Genomic DNA, 25,569 nt, shown 5'->3' on the forward strand with positions numbered 1-25,569 from the left:
AAAACTTTAGCTTTCTGAAAAGTTTAACTTCAAATATATTCTTTTACCTTCTAATTTATATTTTTAACGGGTTATTATATTACAAGTTCAGTAGGTGGTCTCGTACTAGTCTAATTTGGTGAACAAACTTTATTTAATTTTATTTACTCCATCTAGGTAACCAATTATGACTCAATACCTACTTACGAGTATGTGCTTCTATGTATTTTGTTTCACTAATATAAAACACAGATTAAGTAATAAACAACTCTCCAATATATGATTTTATAAAGTAGGTAGGTATCTAGATCTACTTAGCTATAAACACTTAATCATGAGTGATGATTATATTCTGATAAGATTTTATATTACGAGTTATAACGTAAGTAATAAATATTGAAAAAACACACAATCATAACCATAAAACTTCATAAATTAGGAAATATTAATAAAATAATCTCAAAATGTAATTTTCAGCAAGGAAAATGTACCTAAGTGCGAGTAGAACTTAACTCCATCAGTTCATAAATTTCAGTACATATTGTAAATAATTCCCAAACTTAGTATTATGTTATTATTATTTTTTAATTTGTTTAATCAAAAAAATACTTCAGATTAGTGCAATTCGCGCATCATTCGGCGCACAAGACTAGAATTCAGTAGCGCGCCTTACACGCTAGTATCGTCGAGGAGAGCGTCGCATCCACGTCAAAGCGCCGCGCTCGGAGGCCATTACGGTTTCCCGCGAAAAACTTGCGTTATTAAAAAAATAACAACTTCGCATGTAACACACCTGTGCCCAAATAATGGAGTTCTAACGCCTTAAAAAGTTAATAAAAAGACAGGACTAACACTGGCTGTTTGAACTATGTTCTTTTCGTGCGAGAGAGAAGAAGAAAACTTATGAAAAAGTTGCGAATAAAATGTGTTTTAATTTTTCAAATTTAGAACTGTGTGTGGAACGGACTTTGTGAAGTTTGAATGGAGATTTTGGTTCAGATTTTTGTGCAAGTGAGTGTATTATTGTAATCCAAAGGTGAGTAATTATGTAGGTAATTAAAATAAATAACTAATAAAATAAATAAGGTAAATTATGGGCGTTATTGAATATTTATAATTTCAGTAATAAATGTGTACAGAATTTTTATGTCCTTAAAATTGAAATTTTTTAATAATTAATTTATAACTAAATAAGTTAAATTAATTAAAATTCGATTAAAGTGCAATGGAAATTAGAAAGAACACATTTTAATAAAATGTACATAAATCATATTTTATTTGTAATGATCATTGTCACTAAACTACGCAGTTTCAGATATTTTAGATTTTCAAATACTTTAGTCTAAGGATGAGTTAAATTAACTTTAAAGATTAGTACAACTGCAATGAAAGCTCATAGCTGCAATTAGGTATAATTATATTATCTGAAGTAGATAAATCTTTAAAATTATTAATTACCTCTTGTATTAAAAGGGCAATATATTTTTTTTTATTTTCATTTCTTATTCCCAGCCGACAGACAGCGTAATGAAAATAGGAGAAGTTTTTTTACAATACAATTTTTTTTAAGTCGCTTAACCCCTTTGGTAAGAGGTTTCTAAGTTACAATATTAGGAACTTGGCATACAAGTACACGATGGAGGTTGTAGGATTAACCTCTACAACACTTAAACTTTACAGGTATTACCAAAAGCGATTAAATATTCTCAAAACAAGTCACCGAGAGGTTAAAGCAACAACTAATGGTATCGAGTTATCAACTTGTAATGGGTTAAGTTGCAATTGCAAAAACCGTTTTCCTGGAGTTTTAAATGGTTCAGAAGTCGTTAACGACTTGTCCTTAAATGGCTTTTGACTAAGTGCTGCAATGCAATGAATGAATTAATAACTTTCCTTACTTCGGGGTTTCCGTAAAATAGATTTTTCCCCTTGAAAGGACCCCTGAAAATCCATATCCTGACTCTAGTGCACCAATCAAAATCAAAAATATTTATTCAGTTTAGACCACAAGTGGCACTTAAGAACGTCAAAATGTAAATAATAAAAAAAGAAAGGGTAGCCCTTAAAAAAAAAAAAAGGTAGCCCAATTTTTCCTGACCTGAAAAATGCAGTGCACTAGAGTCAGTTAAATGTGACCGTTCACAGTGTACTATGTAAAGCACATTTAAATAATTATGTAGGTACTTATTTCGGTTTTGAGATTGGAATTCACATTTAATTATCATGAAATAACTTTTAATGAGATTTAATTATGTACCATCCTAGACCGCATCCCACTTAACATCAGGTGCGATTGTGGTCAAATACCTGCCTTGTTAGGCATAAAAAAAAAAAAAATCAAAATTATTTTGTTTCGTAACTTACTACCCTTTGAATAATAAAATGATAGGAGCTAGCGATAGCGTCAGTATCAGTAATGCTCTGTAGTTGTCAGGATTTAATAAACTTGTGAGTTTTTTAATACTTTGTAGATTTTATTTCAGTCATCCTCATTTCAGGATAAAAACCCTACATAGTCCGCTGTAATTGAACAGTGCGCCAATTAATAAAATAAAGTAAATTATTAATTTACCGAAACAGTAATTATCTCTTGGACGAATAGTGGTTAATTCGTCCAAGGATTATCTCTACCAGTAGGTATCTTCAACAATACGTAGGTAGCTCACAAATTATGAAAGGTTAAGGCTGGGTTGCACCATTTTCTTTAACTTTAACGAACGTCAAAATCTGTCAAACTCCATACAAAAAACACCGGTTATCGTTATAGTTACGGTCAAATTTAGATGGTGCAACTCAATGATGACCTTTAGACAATTCAGTGTCAGTCAATATTGATTTGGCATCAATTCCTTTGTATGATTCTTTTTGTATTGCCGCAGACTTACGTAATGAGGAAAAATCTAGGCATCTTTAATCACCTCGCAGACAGCACGTCTACCACAGATTTTAGGTTTTCGTTCAGCACTATGACGGGCAGTTTCCCGCCAACTATCTGCCAAATGGAGTGACGTTCAAATCGGCGCAGTGAACCGCGGGCAAACTTCAAAAGGTGCTTATTCAGCTATTGAAAAGTTCTGTAGGCATAAATTTTGTTTATGGTCTCTCTGATGTGGTTTATGGGCGATGATGAGTGGGTTCGTAATATTACAAATGCGAAAGTTTGTGAGGGTCGATGGATGGATCTTTTACTCCCTCACGATTAAATAACTGAACCGATTAAGATTAAAGTTAAGATAGAGATGTTTGAGACCCAGGATGTTTTGTGTTTTAATCGTTCAGAGATTTTATGTGACAAAAACTTGTTTTTAATAACTTATTCAGTTTGTTTACAATATAACCTTAGATACGAGATAACCTTAGATACCTACCTAGCTATTTTAATTTTTGTGAAATAGTCTAACGCGCTGAGTTCTTTATAATTTTACGTGATGTTGAATGTATGCGTGCAGTTAAGTACGTTAATGTAAACTGTCCTATTCCACAAGAACGTTTTTATTTGAAAAATCTTAAACGACAGCTAATACTCGAAAAGGCGAATCTTACTTGTTGAAGTTGTTTAACAAATGTCAAAAATTTGTCATCTCCATACGAAAAGAATCGGTTATCGTTATAGTTACGGTTAAATTAAGGTGGGGCACCTCAGTACTACCGCTACCTACTTAACTACGGGCATATCGTTCACGATACAAATCCTACTAATATTATAAATGCGAAAGTTTGGATGATTGGATGTCTGGATGTTTGTTACTCTTTCACTCAAAAACTACTGAACGGATTTTTTTGACACTACAGTATTATTGTTTGTAACCCAGATTAACATAATATAGGCTATAACTTATGCCGATCTGTGACACTAAATTTCACGCGGGTGAAGCCGCGGGCAAAAACTAGTAAATCCATATAGAAATCACGAGGGATGAGCCCCCACAACACTTTTCACGCGTCCTTTCACGCGGGACGGGTTCGAATGATAAATCGAGACCCTAAGTAGGTTCGAGCATAATTACAGGACGCGACGTGTAATTCGAGAACATGTAGCGTAGTTAATTGCCAGTGTCTAGAGTTGCTATTTGTTATGTGGTAATGCAGATTCTGTAACGATTAACTAGCTATCAAATAGACAGTTTAGCGTTCAAATAGAACGCTAACTTTAATGAAGTTGGTTAAAAATAAACGTATCTTTTAATATATTATTATGTGTAATGTACATTTTTTTATACATAGTATTCGCTTCAATCATTAATAGTTCAATAGTAAGTAGTCACCTTCTTTTGGCTAGTGTGCAAACAAAAAAATTGTCTGATATTTAAAGGAAAAAAATAATATTATGTTAGGCCACGTTATTAAGCATCTTGGATGAAGAAACCACTTAAGTATGAATGAAAGTAGGATATTATGATCTGTATACTTAAATATAATATAAGGTTGTGTGGGGGTAACTTATCTCACAATTATCATACACCCACGACCTTTGAGCCGTTAAGGCCTGTATTTAAACCATCCCCACGTACATTAGCATATAATTTATTATACAATTTAGAAATAGTATCAACCTGCTTACGTAAATGCGCTGTGAGGTGACGTCAGAAGAAGCCCTTAGAGAATATTTTATGACTTGAACTTAAAAAAGTAAAGCTCTAATAAGAACTTTCTTAAGTAGATACGTGTATGAAATGAATGAAAAAAGAATTTAAAATTAATCGCCTAGACGAAACTTTTCAATTTTTCAATGTCTCTTTATCTTTAGAACTCTATCAGGGCTTAGAAACAAATGTTAACAATAAAAATCTTATAAAAATACAAGATACAAAAATCATAGGACAATAACTCGCGGCTCCGTTTCATTGGGCTCCGGTGGACACCACCGGATTTTAGTAGATATACCCCTATGGGGAGAGAGCCCCACAGTGAGACTTTCCCCTGCCCATAGGGGACTCCAACATAGCCTACTGATCCTCATCGGTCAGTGGATGCAAAGCGTTTCCCGACGTTAAAATACTAAACTTGAAATCAAAGTCACTATGGAGGAGGCAGGATTTTTGTACACTCGAAACACATTAAGTGAAACAGGTAAACATTAAGGTTGGGTTGCACCATCTTACTTTAACTTAGACAAACGTCAAAAATCTGTCAAACTCCATACAAAAGACGGTTATATGGAGTTTGACAGATTTTGACGGTTACGGTCAAAGTTAGGTGATGCAACTCATCCTAAGTGAAATTTCCCATGAGGAAATCTCAAGGGCAACTCATATCTTTTGATGTGTAAATGAGATAAGATAATAATAAAATTGAATTAAAAAATACGAACGTTGCTAATGATTCTTTTTATTTCAGTTAAAACATAGTAATATGCAATGGCATTACTTGCATTTGTAGGACGTAAAGTATTTGATTACCTGAAAACACTGTAGAGATAAATCTTCTTATTACGTAGAAAAAATACCTTTTTTATTCGAAGAAAACATCCCATCTCACATGTCTTAGGTACTCAAAGGAACTAGTTAATGAAAGGTAATCCGTTGGGATCTCTCAGAAGAATTACCTAAGTGTAAATAATGCTTTCATATTCTGGGAATCTTATTGAGGCTTTTGAGGGAAAAAAGAGATCAACGCAGGGTAGATAGCATTACAAAGGATTAGCTAAGATCGAGACGGTTTTAGTAATGGTTAATTTATATAAATAGATAGAGATACTCATAAATACATACGCGATTACAAGACCTTTCTATTAGTATAAGTCTCTCTACACTGACTCTTCAGTTTGATGAAAGGCGGTTTTTAAAAACACTTTACTTCATTCACAAGATACAAATTGGTGTACCTATGTAATTGCTTAAACAGCTAGGTAAAGGTTGCTTGGCTTATAATGTACAACAGTTGTACATAAGCCATTGGACAGTTACTGTCCAAATCATACGTTTGTTTTAATGCAAAAATGTGAATATAACACAATATTATCTACGTAATCCCTTGAAAAAAAAATACCTATTCGTAGCACTAAAAACATTAATAATTTATTTAAATAATTTTGACACAATTTATTTTTGAAATATTGTAAGAACAGAGGCAGTACCTAAGTTTTGTTTAGAGGTTTAAACGATAGTTTGTTAGTTGGTGACCTTTATAGGATTAAACGTGTCGAGTAAAGTTAGTTGTGGATTATTTTAGACAAAACTAGCTTCTGTGTGTCTAATTTCCATATAGTTAATATTCTTTGCTAAATACCTTTGAAGGTCTGAAACTTTATAAAGGCAAATGAAAGACAAATATACGCAAAGTGTGTTACAATAATTAGGTAAGTTGAGGGTGTGTGTCTAAGAACGAAGATCGTTATATAAATACAATTTAATTTAAAATTTTCCGTAGAAATTACATAACTTTGCATCACCAATTAAGTTTTCAATTAGCAATACTTAATTTAGATTTAGGATGTTGTTTGCAATTTGAGAAAATCTTTAGCAAACAAAATACAAAACCGACAATGTTTACATTAAGTCACATTAAAAGCGTAAGGAATACAAAAGAGTCCCATCGGTACGCCGCGACCCTCATTTGGACTGATCCTACATTTTATTAAGGCTCTGACGATTAGACTCGAGATACGGCCCTTAGGATTAATCAGTGTCATACTCCTTGTATCCCAAACATGGATCGAGCTTATCTGCGCAAACGAAACCGTCCAGTAACTTGGAGATTTAGTATAGTGATAGCGACTGCTGACTCCATTGGCAGATTGCCAAATGGTTTTTTGCCAAATTTCACAAGGACCAAAGAATGAATCCGATCCAAGGACTCGCGTGGGTTTAGGGAAAACTGGCAATACGCAAATATTATTACAATGCAATATTTGAGTATGTTACACACGTCTTTCGTTACATAATTTGTATTAGAATTGTTATCCGTTTACCATTTATTTATGTAGGGGTGGAATGGAAGTATTGTGATCGGTTTTGGCTGGAAAAAGGTTTACCTATGATCGGTTCAAAATAATTAGACCTTCAAAAGATACTTAGTAGTTAAAGGCTCGTTATCTAAGAGGACACAAACTCAGACTCAAAACTCGATTCAAACTCTAGCATAGATTTAAGTTAGTGATTTTGAATTTCAAAAGACCTATATCAACAACGTGCTTAAGTCTGGGTGCTTAAGTCTGGGTGTAGTTTTCTAATACGGGTCTTAATACTTTTATAGTATCTACTAACATTTGCCAATACTTGAAATATTATGCAGTACACGATATTAGTTTTACCGATAGGGACAGAGTTGACACATTTCAACAACTAAACTAACTTTGAAATCGTGAAACCCGTGAAAGTAAATTAAATTTAGGTGTAGCCAATATTGAATGTGAACAATGATTCGTAGAGCTTAGGAAAGGTCAAGGATGTCATGGCTTGACATGTGGTATTAACGTGGACATGTTTGGATTCAGAATCTATATTCGAAATTGATTTGATGGCAGTCATAATTTGCTTAAAGCTTAGCGACTGTAGTTTATGTAGACGTTTATTTTCTGATTCACACATTTTCCAGTTAAGTTGGTAATGATATTTAATTTGATTATTTTATTGTTTTTTCTTTATTAATATTGCAGTTGAGTCGTACATATAAAAGAGTGAAGTGATAATACTTCACATAAAAAACTCCACTGTATAAGAGGTGGTGGTTAGCGCGTGATAAAAATAAGAATAAAACGAGTTCATGACGACATGACTGTGTGTGGTGACTGAATCCTTAGGCTCTAAAAATTCCACTTTGAATACTCGAAACTTATGCATAAACTAGCGTAATAAATTAAGTTTAATTTATGAAAACTTTATTGTTAAAGTTGAATATTACGAGTACGAACATTTGATTCTTCATGTTTTGGCTCGTGGTGTGACTCATGCCACAGACCATGACAAGATTAATCGTTACCATTTATTATGTGTATGAATTATGTGTACATTTTCTTATCTTTCATGTGTTGTAATGAATGAGGTCAGGATTCTGGTGTCAGACTTAATGAGGTGGACAAAACCAACTAAGAACATTTTTCTGTAGGCATCGGCAGTTATTCTTTTTGTAAAGAATATGATTCCAAACTCAGCAGAAGGCAGCTGGTTTCAATAGTTAATATACATACAATAAGTTTATATGAAATTAAGTAGCGGCCGCCCGCGACTTCGTACTTACGTGTGGATCCCGTTTTACCCCCTTAGGGGTGGAGTTTCGTAAAATCTTTTCTTAGCGGATGCCTACGTCATAACATCTATCTGCATGCCAAATTTCAGCCCGATCCGTTCAGTGGTTTGGGCTGTGCGTTGATAGATCTATAGTTGACTATTTCAGTCAGTTAGTCAGTCACCTTTGATTTATATATATTTAGATAGCATTCTGCGCTACGTAACAATGCTCTAGCAGCACTTCTGCAGGAATCATACCTTGTAAGATTGATAATTATTATGATTAGCTTAAATACAGGCAGTATTGAAAAGTTCAAGCAAAAGACAGCGTAGGATGGATCAGAATGGTGATTTCCAGGAACGCTTGGTATGACCAAAACTTTAGTTGTCTCGTTAGGAGTTCACTGAAATAACTTACTTAACTGTTTAATTCAGTCATTAAATAAATAATCAACAAGATACCTCCAGGGGGTTTCCCTACAAAGACTACAAAAGCCGTACGTGGGTGTACTCCAATAATAATTCCAAAAAACTTGCGTAGGCACATAACAAACAGATTGTTTACCCTTGAGCCTGTTATTTAATCTTTGCATGAGATGATCAGACACACAGTATTGTTTTCTTTAGATATTATAGTGTGTTGATCATGAAAATACCTACAAATTGGCTACATATTTTAAGGTTTATTATAGTGTATTGTTTTCAGAAAGAGAAAATTGGAAAATTATTGGTGTGTAAACAATATTGTTGATCAAACATTTTAGTGTAAGTAATGTTTTCAAATCATAGATAAGAGCTAATATTTGGATCACTTATTTTAAGAAACATTACAACGTAATTTTTTTAATGATCTTTTCTATCGTATGTTTGGAATGTCGTAACTAACTAGTTAGGAAAGGTAAGTAGAAAAAAACTTTTTTGCCCTAAGATGCTGGCAGAAGCAGAATGCCATTGATATTGAAAATGTATTAACGTGAACTTTGGTTCCGTGGAGTAAGGTTTCTGGTTATTACATCGGAGTGATTGCTACCTGACCCTCATAACCTCTGAAACTTTATGAGAACAGTTCGATGTAACTTTTTTATGGAACAACTGGCCTTTTTCCTTCAACCGTACTTGTAATTTTGAACAGAAAGTAAACCCTTGTTAATGTTTGGAACATCTTCTATAATGTCTAATAGCATCGTGTGTTTCTATTTACCTAACTTGGCCTTATAACTAAATGCAATTAATTATTTTTACTAATGCGACACCATAACTTTATTAATCTGTGACGATAACACTTTGTTTTTTGGTAGTTAGGTTATAAACGTCAACTTGACAGATCATTTCGCGCCAAAACCCAGGCTGCAAGGTTCACGATCTTTGCCTGTTCCTTTGCGTAATGAAAAACGGCAGTCCGTTCCACCAGGTCATTATAACTTTATTCAAAGCACGGATTAGTTTTGCTAAGCTCGGAAGGTCAGGGCGGGTATCATAACATGTTGTGTTAAGCCGTTGGCCGGGGCCCAAAGCGGCATGGTTGATGGCTCGATGTTTGCTACTATAAACATTAATATTATGAAAATAAAGCAACTCAACCATAAACTAACTTTGACGATCCCAAACCTACGAGAATTACGTGGGGTATAATTTAGCGCAAGTTTAGGATAGTTAACACTACCAATCGTTTTTACGAACTGTCAAACGATCCAACCGTAAAGATTTGTAATTTTGGGTAATCATGAAAACGAGTTTTTTATTTAGATTTTTTTATGCAGAACAAGGCAGGTATTTGACCGCAATCGCAACTGATCTTAAGTGAGATGCAATACTGTCGATTAGTCTTCTGGTGTTTTCAGTTTTGTTACTTTATGTAAAATCAACTGAAAATCTTGTAAGGTTGTGTTTAACTTATTTTTTTCGACAAAGCCTGTTAAATTCAGCCTTTATGTTAAATTAAATTATTGTTACTAACTACAATTATACAAAAAGTTGTGAAATACTTAGCATAAGCAACGCAGAAGATTACCTGGTTTGCAAATTTTCCTCAGTTTCTACTCGTATAGCGTTAAAATGATAAATCCTCTTTTACAACTATCATTTCCCTCCAGCTCGACAGTAACATAAAACTGAAGTAACAATATTTTAAAACTATCCATTTAACTCACCACATTTCATAACTCGCATTCAGAGCTAACAACACTAATGAATAGTTAACTCGCAACTCGTACAGAGAAATTAAAACCGCGGCGAGCCACTGAATAGCCTACTCTTTGATATTTTAATAGGGAAACCGGGAAAAAAGTTACCAATGCTAGCAGTGCATCTGTGCTAGTAATGTTCGCTGTCCGTCGTTCGATATTATACTTGTTTATCGATAATGTGACTTTTAGGGTCGATAATTTTGCGGTGGTGTATTATATTCCTGTTGATCACTGTGCATAATTGCAAAAAGATACGGACACTGCCCAGTCATGTTGTCATTTTTGGATCATAGCGTTTGTCTATTAGATACTGCCACATTGACGTAAACAATATTATTCTTGTGCTGGAATATTTAGTATTGTTTTAAACTTTCATGGTCACTAATGTAATTATTATTACTGAAGGGATTGGTACTATGTACCTTAACTTGTTATGAACATTTAGTATTTTAATTTTTATGAAGGAACTTTTTAATATAAATATTTGGTATTGAAATACTATTCATGATTTTGCTTTTAATACATCTACGTTTGATTCATGCTATAATATTGTCTCTTTAAATTATACGTATTTTATTTATAACCTTTGTTTCTCATCGAACAGTTGTCATCCCAAATGGCACTGCATGCAGCGTTTGATTGTATTTGTGCCACTTAATCATCACGTCAATAGCGTTGTCCGAACATGTTTAGATAAACTATCGACAGCTGTCGATTGGCAGCACTAGTCAATACGTCCGCTATTCAACGAGCGGCACTTCAGTTAGAGCGGATTTGTGTTCGACTTACTTTTATATTTTTATGATGAGCTTGTTAAAGGCGAATATAAAACACTAAGCATGTGTAAGGAGGGCGTAAGAACTCATTGTTTAATTTGATACAGATAAGTGATAAGTAAGTAAGTAAATAAGAGATAAAAACTTATTATAATAAATTACTTCAGCTGTAAAGCTGCTGTAGCTAGCATCAATACAAACGCGAGAGTCAACTCATGGTTCCCTGGTACCGTTTTGTATAAAACAACAAAAAATTCATACTATTAAGTCAAAGCTGAGTCACATGCGAGTGAATACTCGTATATTACTTGAAATTCAGCTGTGTAATTCATTCAAGTAGGTAAGTTACTACTTACAACGAATGCACTTACAGGCTATTCAAATATCATAATATTTTATAATCTACAACCTACTTTTTAGGGTTCCGTAGCCAAATGGCAAAAAACGGAACCCTTATAGATTCGTCATGTCTGTCTGTCCGTCCGTCCCTCTGTCCGTATGTCACAGCTATTTTTTTCCGAAACTATAAGAGCTATACTGTTGAAACTTGGTAAGCAGATGTATTCTGTGAACCGCATTAAGATTTTGATGCAAAAATAAAAAAATAATAATAAATATTGGGGGCTCCCCATACTTAAAACTGAAACTCAAAAATTTTTTTTTCATCAAACACATACCTGTGGGGTATCTATGGATAGGTCTTCAAAAATGATATCGAGGTTTCTAAAATATTTTTTTTCTTAACCGAATAGTTTGCGTGACTGACGCTTCTAAAGTGGAAAAAAGTTGGTGCCCCCCCTCTAACTTCTAAAATAAGAAAATGAAAAATCTAAAAAAAACATGATGTACATTACTATAAAAAATACCAACGAAAATTGTTTTGAACGAGATCTAGTAAGTAGTTTTTTTTTTAATATCTCGTAAACCGCTTATTACCGCGTAATCTTTCATACAAATAAATTAAAAAAAAAAAATTCATAAATAAATGGTACGGAACCCTTTGTGCGTGAGTCCGACACGCACTTGGCCGGTTTTTCTAGTTACGATTTTGTTAAGTATTCAATTTTGGTAAGAGTACGCTTTTAGTATTTTTTGCCAGAAAATTTCCATAACATACATTGTGTTATCTCGTAATTCTTAAAGTTATGATCTCGTGCCTTCACTTAATTTATTTCACTAAAAGACTTACTGCGCATAACCTACTCTTTGGACATAAAACAAGAAAGAGGAGAGCGTGGCACCGATAGAGGACGTCACATCTGCATAATGAGCGATATTGCAAATACGTCGCTAGCTGAGAGCTGACGCTGATACGTAGATTACATTTACGTAGATAGGTAATATCATATTGTACATCTCGTTTATGTCTGTATCAGTTTTCAGGGATCCTTAAATTACTGGTTCGCAAAAAACTTGTGAGTTCACAGGGCAGTATCTCGTTTTTTGCGGTGCGGGATTTTTCAAAAAGCTGCTAGTGGGATTCTGAATTTACTGTGTGCTTACCATCTGATTCCGTTAGTCGTGCTCGCTACGTACGTTAAAAAATCTATGAAGAATTTATTTCTTGAATGTAGCCGCTAGGGACGCTGAAAAATATGTCATACATTTACACACTGCATCGGTTTTTTGCGGGACTCTGCAAATGGGATATTCGTGTGAATGTTACGAGTAATATTGAGATCCTGCAAAAAACTGTATCTCTGCAAAAAACGGAATGTCTCCGCAGGAAAGAGCCCGTACAACTCTCTTCGCTCTCCTACTGTCGAAACCGAGTGGAATTAGTTAAAAATGTTTCATACGTACTTATAAGGGAAAAGTGGCTAATGGACGACTGGCTGAATAATATTCGCAATATTACAATCTTACTGGCCGAGATTGCCTGACCTAGCTCTTTTTGTTTTGTACTTACCTACATGACTAAACTACAAAAGAAGATTCGTAGTATGATTTAGGTCGAAATAGACTGTGATTAATGGGATGGAATTATGTTTCTACCCACATCTTTATCTATCTTTGAGTTTCAATTATTTCTGTAATTAAAACTGGCATCATGAAAGAGATGAATAGAGCTGAAAATTAAATATTAAAGAGCAAGAGTTAACTAGCGCTAACAATTGATTTCATTTTAAACAATGAAAGCATTAAATATTTTCTATTTTTTTAAAGGCGTTAGCAAAAATTAAGTTCTTTTGCCTTAAGAACCTAAAAAACAAGACACAACCTGAATGGGAAGGATTCAATTTAAAAGATAATTTTGGCTATAGTCAAGGTTTATTAGATGGGACAAATATCCCTTTGTATCACCACCACTTGATGCTGAATAAGTGACCTACTTTTACTTTTTATTCAGCCCCAAAAAAGAAAAAAGTTTGGAACCAACTTCGTTTCTTGAAAGTTATTTACCTACCAAGTTTTTGCCATATCCAAATCGGGGCGGCCATATTTCAATCAACAATGATATTTGTCGACGTCAGATATCCGATCTTCAAAAACAAATTGCGCTTCCAATAAAGTGAAAATATTATTCAATAAGATTATGCGGTCTGTTGGGAATGATAAAATCGATATCGGCCGGCGCCTGTTAGCCTAATGACAATTCTAAGAAATGCCTTCTGCTTTTGCCTTTAGGGTTGCCAACCTTTGGAGTTGAAATTTATTTATTTTTTGTCTCAGGCTACTATAACCCAAAAAAGTAGCTAAAACTTTGATGCAATAAAAATTGAATTGCTGTCAACCGAATGTAAAAAGTTAAAATAATAATAAATCAGACAAACTATGTCAGTGCCACCAGGTAATAATATAAAGCTTATGACTAACCAGTTTATAAAAATACGAAGGTATCTATGCGAAGAAAAAAAAGGAAGAAAATACATTTATTTGGCACACTAAAAACAGCAAAAACCAGAACTTAAACAAGTTGTAAATTAATTTGAAAATTATGTCAAATAGGCTTCCACTAAGTACCTATGCGTAGCACCACGACGCTGGTTTCCAGTGGTCGCCAGATTGCAGTGGTGGAGAGGCGCAGGTAAACATTAAAAAAGGTGATTAAAACGTATAAAAACTTCAGTTAAAAAGTTATTTCAGATACCCTTGACGTCTTATTCAATTTTTTCGCAAGTCGCCAACCCTCACTTCTGGGCTCTTCTGGCGTTCAAATTGATATTTTATTTTTAAGACGACTTAACTTTCAAATGCCATCAGCTTTAACCTCTCGTTATTTCGATATTCGCCCGTATTTTCAATAGTCCTCAGTTATTTAAATTTCCTCGTAATTTTTCAAGCACTTTTCTTTTTAAGGATGTGATTAGATACGGAACCAAAGGAACAAAGTGTATTTATTATTTTTTGATATAGAAAATAAGCGACAAAGTTTTAATAACTATAAGTAAAATAATTACAGACATACCGACATCTCAAAATGTAATGCGAATGTGTCCTGGCAAACATAAAATAGATTTTTTGCGTCGATGTAGAGCTAGCCAATTCAAATCTATAGTTTTGAATATAGTTTCAATTTTGTTGAAAGAGCTTTTTATATTCAATTCATTTAAATATTTTATACACAATTCATGTGCGTCTGCATTGCATATTCTATTTTATTAAGAAAATTACTTCGACCGACCGTTTTTACTGAGTTTTCCACTATGAGTAAGAATTTCTTGAAAATTTTGTGGTCTTTGCTGAAATTGAACTAGTTTCTAGTTTAGTTGTTCTTATAATGAAATGAATCAAATATAGTTTAGAATGGCAACCTTGGTAAAATATACTTACTTACCCCAACTAATCTTGAACTAAAATATGCATAGAGTGTCATCTACTTTCTTGGTATCTCCAGTGACGTCACGCAATTCTTCGGGAACACGCGCGGAAAAACCGTTGCGATACTTAGTCTAATATACTGCAAACTAAATAATATACGGCGATAATATGCTATAAAATATTTATTTAATATTGCGATCATCATCATCATTCTGATCATCTGTCATAGGACGTCCACAGCTGAACATAGGCCTCCCCCAATGCTTTCCATGTTTCCTGCTACCAACCGAGAATAATTGCGATGCATGACAATAACGTGGAATAATTGCGATACATATAAGTACAAATACCTATGCAAATAAATTAGTAAGAAAAATATTTGACATAGGGCCTGGTGGAGTTTTATCTCATGGGTCATGAAAAATCAAAAACTATACTGTTGCGCTAGTTGAATGTTGTTTTCATTGCACAAACCTTGTTGTTGACGTAGGTGATACTAGTAAACATCTGGGTATTTCCCTTAAGAAATTGATTTTCCAGGCTCTATTTACGGTGTAGCCTTGTATATTTATAATTGGCAAGACTTTACGTCGGTCAGCGCATATTTAAATTTGAACAGACAATGTTAAGGTTTTCATGGAAGGTCAATGAATGATTGCTACTTTTTTACGTAAAAACTACTACACCTAGATTTTTATAAAACTTTATTTATTATTATTACTTATAACATAAGGGTACAAATATACAATTTATATGTCTAGATTGAAGAATGTTTATGTAGTAAATATTATGAACTAACAAAATCAAATTCAATGTCAATATTATCCTTAATATTGACATTGACATATTATCGAGAGTCCCTCGAAAGTAGAGTAACTAGATACTATTTGTTTTCCGAGAATCGGCATCAATTTTAATCTAAGATATACCCGAACCAGCCAGTTTGTCCAACAAAATCTGTGTAGTTGTTTCGTACAAATATCCGAACACCCAAAACTTTTACATTTATAGCATTATCAGGATTAGCTCCAAAAGTACATAAGCCTTAACACAGCGTATTAAGGCCTATTTTAATTCTCCCAACATCCTTTCTGTTTCGGAACGAGTGTACAGTCAGTATCAGAAGTATCCAATTTGTTGTAGGTTTCAAAATACGTGCCATAACAAAGGGTATTTTGGTTCATTTTGCTAAAATTCTCAGTCGATTTGGGAGAACAATGAGGCGATACATTGGATGACGATTGTACATTTGGAACTAATTCTTCGATTGGCGATTGAATCCAGGAGTGGTAATTACGGCTTATTCTACCAATAAATTCATTGGAAGTGACTTTTACTAATGAACGCTTAATAGCTTCGGGAAATTAAGGGCGCACTCGTAATTTTCAATATATTTCGTGTACAATGTTTTCGTATGTTGTCTGAGTTGCTCTTTTGAGGCTTGAATGGCGTTATGAATTTTGTGCTAGGTGTAGTTAGGTCTTAAGCAGCTATATAATTACTCACGTTCGAAATGTTCTTGTTTAAGTAACTTTTAGGTCCAACTCCCAGCCAAAACTTCGATTGGGCTACCACATTGACCAGGTACACACAACTTACGAAATCTATCCACTGATTTTAATTTTCGACTAGCGGCCGCCCGCAACTTTGTACGCGTGAACCCCGTTTTACACCCTCAGGGATTGAATATTGCAATATCCCGTCTTAGTGAGCACCTACGTTCTAAGAGGAACCCTCATGCAAAATTTGAGACTCCTAGCACTTGTAGTTTCTGAGATTTCGTGATGAGTGAGTCAGTCAATCAGTGACCTTTCGCTTTTTTAAATACCTATAGATTAACGTTTTCTAATCTACCCTTTGCCTTTTCACTCAGGAAAAACTTAAAATGTTGCACACTGATTTCATTAAGTGGGAGCATTGAATACGTTACTCAAAAGCTTACTCAGCATAAATTAGGTTTTGATATTAAAAGCTTGAAGTTTTAAACCCAAATCTCATTTTACCAGCAAAGGAAAATTATAACTTTATGATGACTAAGAGATAAGATAACATACTACATTTATGTACAAATAACGAGTTTTGTTAGCCCGATATCATCGCAAAGCAACTTCACTTAGTTGATTAAAAACTTCTTCCATGTAGACTAGGTCCTACTTCATTGCATGAAGTTCAGAGATCAAAGATTTCTAGATAATTGTATGAGCAAACTTCGGTATAATGAACACGAGTGTATCCTGTGCGATGAAGATTGCTGGATTCCGTGAGATCTTGGTTATTACATTAAGCTGCGAGATTAAGTTGTGACGTCGGCGGGAACGCCTGTGGTAATGCTGTGAACTTCTTAAACCGGAGGTTTATTATGACACTAATTAAGAGAGATAAGATATTTAAAAGTAGAGTGCTGTTGATGTCTTTATTTATTAGTAGGAGCTTGTCTTTCAACTTTTGCTTACGTGTTTACAGGTAACTATTTGCTTCTATTGGATAGGATGTCACAACTGTATAAACAAAACCGTCTGACAGCTTTTAAATAAGGCCCTACGGGGATTAATGGGCCCTTTTAATGGGGATTCATCATACTCATGATTTTTAATGTCATTGTGTCCCCTGGAACTGACAGTTAGTGTCAAATACTTAGCGCGTGACACTTAAAAGTGGCCAAAAAGATGACAACGCCACCTTATTATAATTGTAACAAAGACGTGGTGCGAACTTTTTGGCTACTTTGAGTTTTACGAACTTTTTGACGCTGACTATACATATAAGCTTGTGAACTGAAAACTTCAATAATACAAAAAATTAACTTTTTAAAAAAATAAAACCGACTTCAAATGCGTGAACACAAAAAAAAACTAAAAATTAAAAATATTGCGTATAAAAAAGTTCATCCCCAATTTTCCACCCTTGGGGGTGAAATATTTTCTTCAAATTCGCATGAAACCACCCTTTTGATAATACCTATTCAACAAAAAAATAATCGTTCAAATTGATTTATAATCGGCGGAGATATTGCGTATAAAAAAGTTCATCCCCAATTTTCCACCCTTGGGGGTTGTTTTTTCTATTATTAAATTTAAATGGGACCACCCTTGAGGTATTACCTATACGCCGAAAAAAGATTTGTTCAAATCGGTTCATAATTGGCGGAGTTATCGCGTAACAAACATAGAAAAAAAAAAACATACGGGTCGAATTGAGAACCTCCTCCTTTTTTTTTAAGTCGGTTGAAAAGAGATTTTATATTACCTTTTATGTTCTACTACAGAATACTAAACTTAAGTTCTACCTGAAAATCTAACCCAGTTAGTCCGATTTGAGAAAGTCTAATAGTCTAACCACTTAGATGTAATTGCTGTTGTGTTTAATCTATTAGCGTGGTTTTATAGAGCAACTAAAATAAAGACTAAATTAAAACTGAAAACCACAAAGTGTCAGGGCTAATAAATTATAGTCTTGAGACTAGTTCCAAGTAAGTTTAGGGGTTTGTAGGGGGTAATTAATTGTCGTAACCATAGAATAACTAAGGAGAGCGGCCATGTTAAACCCAAAGCTTCAAGCATCCAGATTAATACCCACTCAAACGTATAGACAACGACTTAGGCTAAACAGTGTCGGAACAAAAGTACTTGTATCCAAATGATAAATTTAGCCCGATGGATAGAATTTAGCAAGCTGAAGTGGCAATGGACACTAATGGGCAGGGCACATAGTACGTAGAACTGACGGCCGATGGGGCAGCAAGGTTCTGGAGTGGAGGTCGCGTACCGGAAAACGCAGTGTGGGACGGCTACCCATAAGGTGGACCGACGACATCGTAAAGGTAGCAGGAAGGCACTGGAGGCAGGTCGCTACCAACCGGGCAACATGGAAAGCATTGGGGGAGGCCTATGTTCAGCAGTGGACGTCCTATGGCTGAGATAATGATGATGATGAAATTATTAGGCTCTAACTTCTAACAAATTTTTCGGCTGATTTAGGGTGGTCCTCTTCTACTAATTGCCGTGCCCTACAGGGCCCATAATGTTCTAATTTTAAGTACATAGATGCAATAAAAGATATTGACTGAGTATATTTATAACAGTCACATGTTCTCGCGACTGTACACAAAGCATTAATGACTTTTTTAGATTCATGAATAACTAAATTACGATTTATACAAAAGCTATAGAAATGAATGGCCCGTTTAGACTAAATAAACACCGATTACAATATAATAGAGTGTATGCGTGACTGTTCACTATAGATTTATCACCCATTGACTTTTGTTTTACGTAATTTAAAGCATTAACTTTAACTAGGCCATACTTTATTTTAGAATAAATTTATTGCTTTTCATGTTTCTCCTTACTGAACATGTTTTTATTTAATTTTACTGCTACTGTACCCGTATATTGCTTAAAACGATACAAAAATAGATCAACTGTCTAAGTGTCTAGGCCTGAGATGAAAAATACGCAAATTTTAATCTTAGCAATTTTCACAAGGCTTCTTGTTGATCCCATGAGGCGTTAAAATATGCAAATATTATGTGAAAAATTTCAATGAAAGGTCTTATGTAAGTAGGTAACCCTGAAAAATAGTCTGACAAAGAAACCCTTTTGGCTCTCATTAATAAGCATGTGCAATTTTTGAAATCTGGTCAAATGTGATAGTTTGTTACGTTCGCGTTGTTGTGATAATTTATAGTAAAGAAAGAACGAGAGCTAAGATCAGTTTTGTGACTTTTTCAGAAGTTGTACAGAACCACAAAAGGTTTAAAAAAAACTTCCTTTAAGTACCTAGGGAGTTACATGTTTGTAATGCAAAAGTCATAATTTTTCAATTTTAGCTTGAATGACGGAAAATTCTTAAATAAATTGTGGTAAAAATAAGCGTTTTAGCATAAACAATAACATGATGGTTATTATGACAGATCAAAAAACAATTTGGCAACTAAGTACGCGGACAGTAACTATAGTAATAACAAAAAATAATAATTTTAGGGACCCAATAGTGAAAATGTTGTGACCACAAATGAAAATTAATGTTATTTACCAGCACATTATTAAATCGAGAGCACCGTCAGCTCCAGAAGTGTGGTTTGTGTTTTACGACCCCTCATGAGTTACGGCGCCCGTCGCGGCCATCATTAAAGTCGTTCGCAGCGTGTAATGGGGGCTTTATTCTTCTACAAATATATTTTTCAGTTTTTAAAACATTTTTGTACACATTCTTAACAAATGGGTCAACAACTAGGACACCTAAAAATTACCAATGACAAAAAATCATACATACTTAATTGCCTGCACCTACTTCAAAAAATTTATAGGCCTGATAATTACTTTTTAGTAAACTTTTTGTAGTCAGTTTTACCTATTCTGTTATTGAAAAATAAATTAGCGAGAACTGAAATGGCTGACAATGATAGAGCATCGCGTGACATCGTAATTATAATCAAACGTCATTGGTAGTATTTAGTATATTTGCGCGTAGTGATAAAATCACGAGGTATTATTTCAAGAAAAATCTTTGGTAGGTACTCGTAGCTAAGTTTCTTTGTTTGACTAATAAAATAATGTACTAGGAATAGTAAACGTTAATTTATTTCATATTCGTTTGGGATAACAAAAAATTGCGCAATATTGCAAATACAACTGCTGCATACATAAAGTAAGTGTATTACCAACCAGCACCATTATCCTCATAGTAAGTTAAATAAGCATTTTGAAATATCACAAAATGTAGACCATTACTTGCCGGCACATAATAATAACTCAATCGTATGTCGAACTTTTGTGACCGTTTCCAGTAAAAGTATTTTCTCTTTGTTTTGAAGTAGAAGAATCCATAAACGCTTTCTGGTTGCTGGCAAACATAATTTTGGCTGGTGACCTGCTAAACTTCTACACTAACTCTCTTTTACTCTTGAAAGGTCAAGTGCAGAATAACGACACTAGAGTATAATAAATAACGGAAATATAGTACTTAAAGTATGTGACAAGTGGATGCTTTTAGTTTGAACGGAAATTTACGTTGACCCGGTTGATTTGTAGTTATGAGTGTTTTAATGTGCGTATTACTATTTTGTATGTGACTATTTTGAATAGTTTCAACCAAAGGACGACCACTGCTGGATTGAAGTCTCCCCAAGGCTTTCATAAAGACCGGTGCTCTGACCGCATCCATGCATAGATTTTGACTTATTCATACTTCTACGAATGCAAGTGGGAATGTTTTCTAAAAACTATAACATTGTCAAGCAGTTGTAGTTTTCAGAGTTGGGTCGTGTATTCCTCAGACACTGAAGCACCAAAGTTTTGATTGCTTTTTCATTGGGCCATCAACAATCTTTACTATTTCGTCTTTTAAATGCGTTTTCTGACATTACAGTGGTTTTGAAAGCCAACTAGCTGAGGCTAATAAATTTTATGATTTTAAGTAAAACCAAAGTACAATACCTTGAAGTGTTTAAGCTTTAAGCTTCAGATATCATGTCAGTAGATGACCTTGCCCTAGTCAAGTCTCGGCGATCGAGTAGCCACTTCACTGACAGTATCTATTGTGATCAAATAAGTTAAGTGCAATGACAGGCGATAGAGCTTTAAGCTGCGTTCGAAATGTTTGCTGCGGTAAATGGTGTTATTATTCTTGAAAGTTTTGTTTTGTTTTGGTGAAGGTGTTTGATATTATCTTGTTAGGAATACCACAGATTTCTAATAAGTTACTTCGTAACTAATACTTTTATTTTATTTTATTCATAACAAGGCAGGTATTTGACCACAATCGCACCTGATGTTAAGTGGGATGCGGTCTAGGATGGTACATATCTGCCCTGTAAGTGCCTATTCACTCTCGCCTTGAAAAGGTTAAGTTACTTAAAATAGTTAAGTTGATATTTTTTATAAAAAACGTGGTCTTGAACGGTTTGAAAACATAATAATAGGTATTTGCTCTGTTTCACAAATCATGAAAAAATATTTGTTTTACACTCTCATTCTATTTCAGGCAAGAATACTGCTTCGGTTCTAATAAAATCAACTTATTAAAATGTAAATGTAGACCACCTGTAATTAAATCAAAATTGTATAATAAAAAAAAAAACAAAAAATGCCTTTACTTTTAGCCAAAAACTCCAAAATTGCCTCTAGTTTTAGCCACAGCTTTTTGAAACGTCTACACTCGTTTCCAGCGATTCCACGAAGGTCAATTCATGCGGAAAGTGGCGGTGTTCAGTCGTAATTTAAGTTTGCTTCCACCCGGCAATTACACTGAAGCCCGTGCCCGCACATTGCTATCGACACAGCTCAAAAAGAACAGCCTGTTTACAGTTTCCCAATCTGCAATCTGGGGCCTACGTCACGTCAGCTGTCACAGCTGTAATTCCGAAATCATTTCGCTCCGGTGTTTTTTGTATGCAAGTACCTAGTTACATCGCTCAGTTGAGTAATTTTTAAATTAAATTGTCACAATCGTTACTTTGTCTAGGCCTGTAAAGTATTTTTTTTTTGGAATTTGAGAAGTACGTATTCGAATTTAAGATAATAACACTAATAATAGGTAAAACATGTCGCCGTAAGTATTGTTAGCTTACACATCATTTTCTCGGTGTCACTTTGGTCCTGCTGTATGCGTGAATAACCGAGAATGATTACATTTGTTTTAAAATGTTGTCACGAAGCATAAGAACTTTTTTAGCTAAAGTGATTACTTACATCGTAATCACAATCATAACACTGTTTAAAAATCTTTGTAATTATTATAACTCGATAATTTTAAAATAAACGCATTTTGAAGGTTTTTTAGAGTGGCTGTTCTGCCTTACCTTTGTTTCAAGGTGGTTAACTTTGTCAAAGCGTTACTAGGGTAATTCGCTGAGAAAACTCAACCGCATTCGAAAATGTTTGATTTCCCCAAATCAAATAGGAGTCGTGTCAGCAATGAGTAACGTTAAAAGTTGGAAACGACTTTCGTGGAGGCGGATTTGCTATACCAGGGACGTATGCAGGTAGCGGTGTTGGGGTCCCGTGAAACTAAAATAGTGTCTCTATCTCTATATCAATCCTAAGAGATGTACCTACGTCTCATACTGAACACAATAAGGAGTAAGGAGCGTAAGGAGCTAAGATCCTTTATGCAGACCTAGAGATAGAAGGTAGAACAATAACTTACTTTCGTTTTATTTTGTTGAACTCCGTTTTATATTTTGACCTTTCAAACGTGTGGACAGTGGCCGCAGGTAGCGTAATGAATATTAATACCTTAAATGAAAAAAAAAAGCAAATGATTAAGAAAAAAGTTTTTTGGAAGTAAGTTTTCATCTTACTTTCAGACTTTATAAATAAAGCAAATTAAATGAGACCTAGATGTAGATATTAGACGCAAGATATTTTCAGATAAAAAGTTTTCTTGACTGGGCTTTCTTGCTATAATTTATCTATCTACATAATTGTTTTTCTCATTTCGCTTGTTTATTTTCCTCTACGCGTGTACCCATTTCCCCAGCGTAAGTGCGGCCCTGTAGCCGTCTAGATAACGTCCGTTGTTGGTATGAATGAGAATTTACTAAAGTTTTCGCTTTCCCGGCATGGTGTGACATGATTTTAATGCCATGTGTGATAGCTAGACTTAGTTTTGTTTGCTACTCTTGTTGTTTTGCGGTCGGATGTGTGGGGGCTATACATAATGTTGGAGAGCCGATTTTGCCAAAAATATGATGTGCTAGGCCTACTTTTACTATTTGCAAGTTGGACAATTTCTTTTGTACAATACTAGTTTCTGTCCGCGACTTTGTCCTGAAAATTTTGATTTGTAACATGTTTCCTGCTATGAAACCTTTATTTATTAATAACTAGCTGACCCGGCGAACTTTGTTCCGCCTTAATGGCAATAAATAAGCAGACTTTTTTTTTAATTTCGAACGGGATAAAAAGTATTCTATGTCCTTCTCCTGGCTCTAAACTACCTCCCTGACAATTTTCAGCTAAATCGGTTCAGCCATTCTTGAGTTATAAGTGGAGTAACTAACACGACTTTAAGATGGCCCTCTCCGTCCCGCTCATACCTTTTAAAATGGCTTCTCCACCTCACTTAAGCCAGAAACTTAAATTTTGGGCACATTAGAATAATATTTTTAACCAAGGAAGATAAAGTTAAAAACGGGATTATTTCCAATAAACAAAAATTGTCGACAATTATAGCAAGATTTTACAAAGTGTTATACCATTTTGGAATCCTTACTAAATGCGCCAAATTATGACGTCACTTGCCACACTCGCGTAGTACAATTTTTTTTCAGTACAGTCAGTATAAACTAGGCGAAATTTTTATTTTGATTTTTTTTTGGGAATAATGTATTTTTTTCATCCAAGTTGGAGCAGCTGGTTTTGTAATTTTGATAACAATTTAGAGAAGCATTATTCAGGGTTACATAACAAAAAAAAATTTGGAAAAAGTGAAGATTTGTCGCAACACGAGTAAAAGGACCGTCACCTGGAGTAGAATTTTTTGTTTTTTTTTAAATGCCTATTATTTTTAAAATATGCCACATAGATTTTTTTTTATATTTTTCTGATAACCAGCACAACTTGCCTCAACACCCAGTTCCGGCTTGACGTTACATTACGGGACACCCTGTATATAGAAAATGTACGACACCAACCACTACTTATAAAAAAGATACCTTTTTTTAAAAGCATTCTTTTGTTCTTCATTCTTTCTGTTGGTAGGTACAAAAGTCCCTTCATAATAAACTTAGACTCGTCACATGAATTTATACGGGTTCGGAGTAAAATTAGGAACAAGCGTTTTACATTTTGTTTATCTAAATATTCCTCTTATGTTAATCTTCAGCATAATTGCAATATCCATTTAATTTAGGTCATTGTGAAATGTCCGTTATAATCCAAATGTATTCAATTTCGCACTTTACACTCCCCAGTGACTTGTTACTGAAGTTGCCGAATAATTATTTTCATATCAATTACCATAAAGGTCTTGGGAATTTGCAAATCAAATTCTATGAAATAATATCATAACTAAAGACTAAATTTAGCTACACAAACAGGCAAGAGTTAACAATGAACATTCGTTAGTTTTCACCGAAGTTAAGACAAATAAAGATAATAATAAACGAACGCTAGGAAAATAAACTTTTATAGTCAGAATGAGTATTTGCTACAGAGGATTTCGAACTTTATGAATTTAGTTTATGGTTAAAATTAAGTTAAAGAAATCATTATTTTGGGGTAAGTTGATAATGGCAACTGTACCACAGAATAATAATAAGTACTACGTACATAAGTTTTACTTCGCGAAGGTATTTGAAAAAATGTATGCTCAATGTCATTAACAATATGGTGTAATTTAGCCTGTCTCAAGATTCAAGCACCATTTTGTTGACAAACGTCACTGATCGGCACTGCGCCGATGCTATAGGCCTGAATTCGGTAAAATGATGTGACGTGAGGTGCCAAACTGCGGAAAATGCCGGAGGAAATACATGATTTAGCATGAATAATATTAACTACTTATTTACCTCTCAGTGTCTTGAGGCAACTTAAAAAAGTACATTCTGTGTTTTTATTATTATTTAGGCAGTTAAATACTGCACAGTATTTAGTACACCATTTTCTTTATTTTCTTCCATCATACACAAAAATACGCATGCGTGAGTCAATGTTCGCTCGTATGTGAGGCCTTGTCGAATAGTATCCTGAAGGT

Source organism: Ostrinia furnacalis, unplaced genomic scaffold, assembly GCF_004193835.3.
Source record: "Ostrinia furnacalis isolate ACB-3 unplaced genomic scaffold, ASM419383v2 OfSCF7454, whole genome shotgun sequence".
Taxonomy (NCBI): Eukaryota; Metazoa; Arthropoda; class Insecta; order Lepidoptera; family Crambidae; genus Ostrinia; species Ostrinia furnacalis.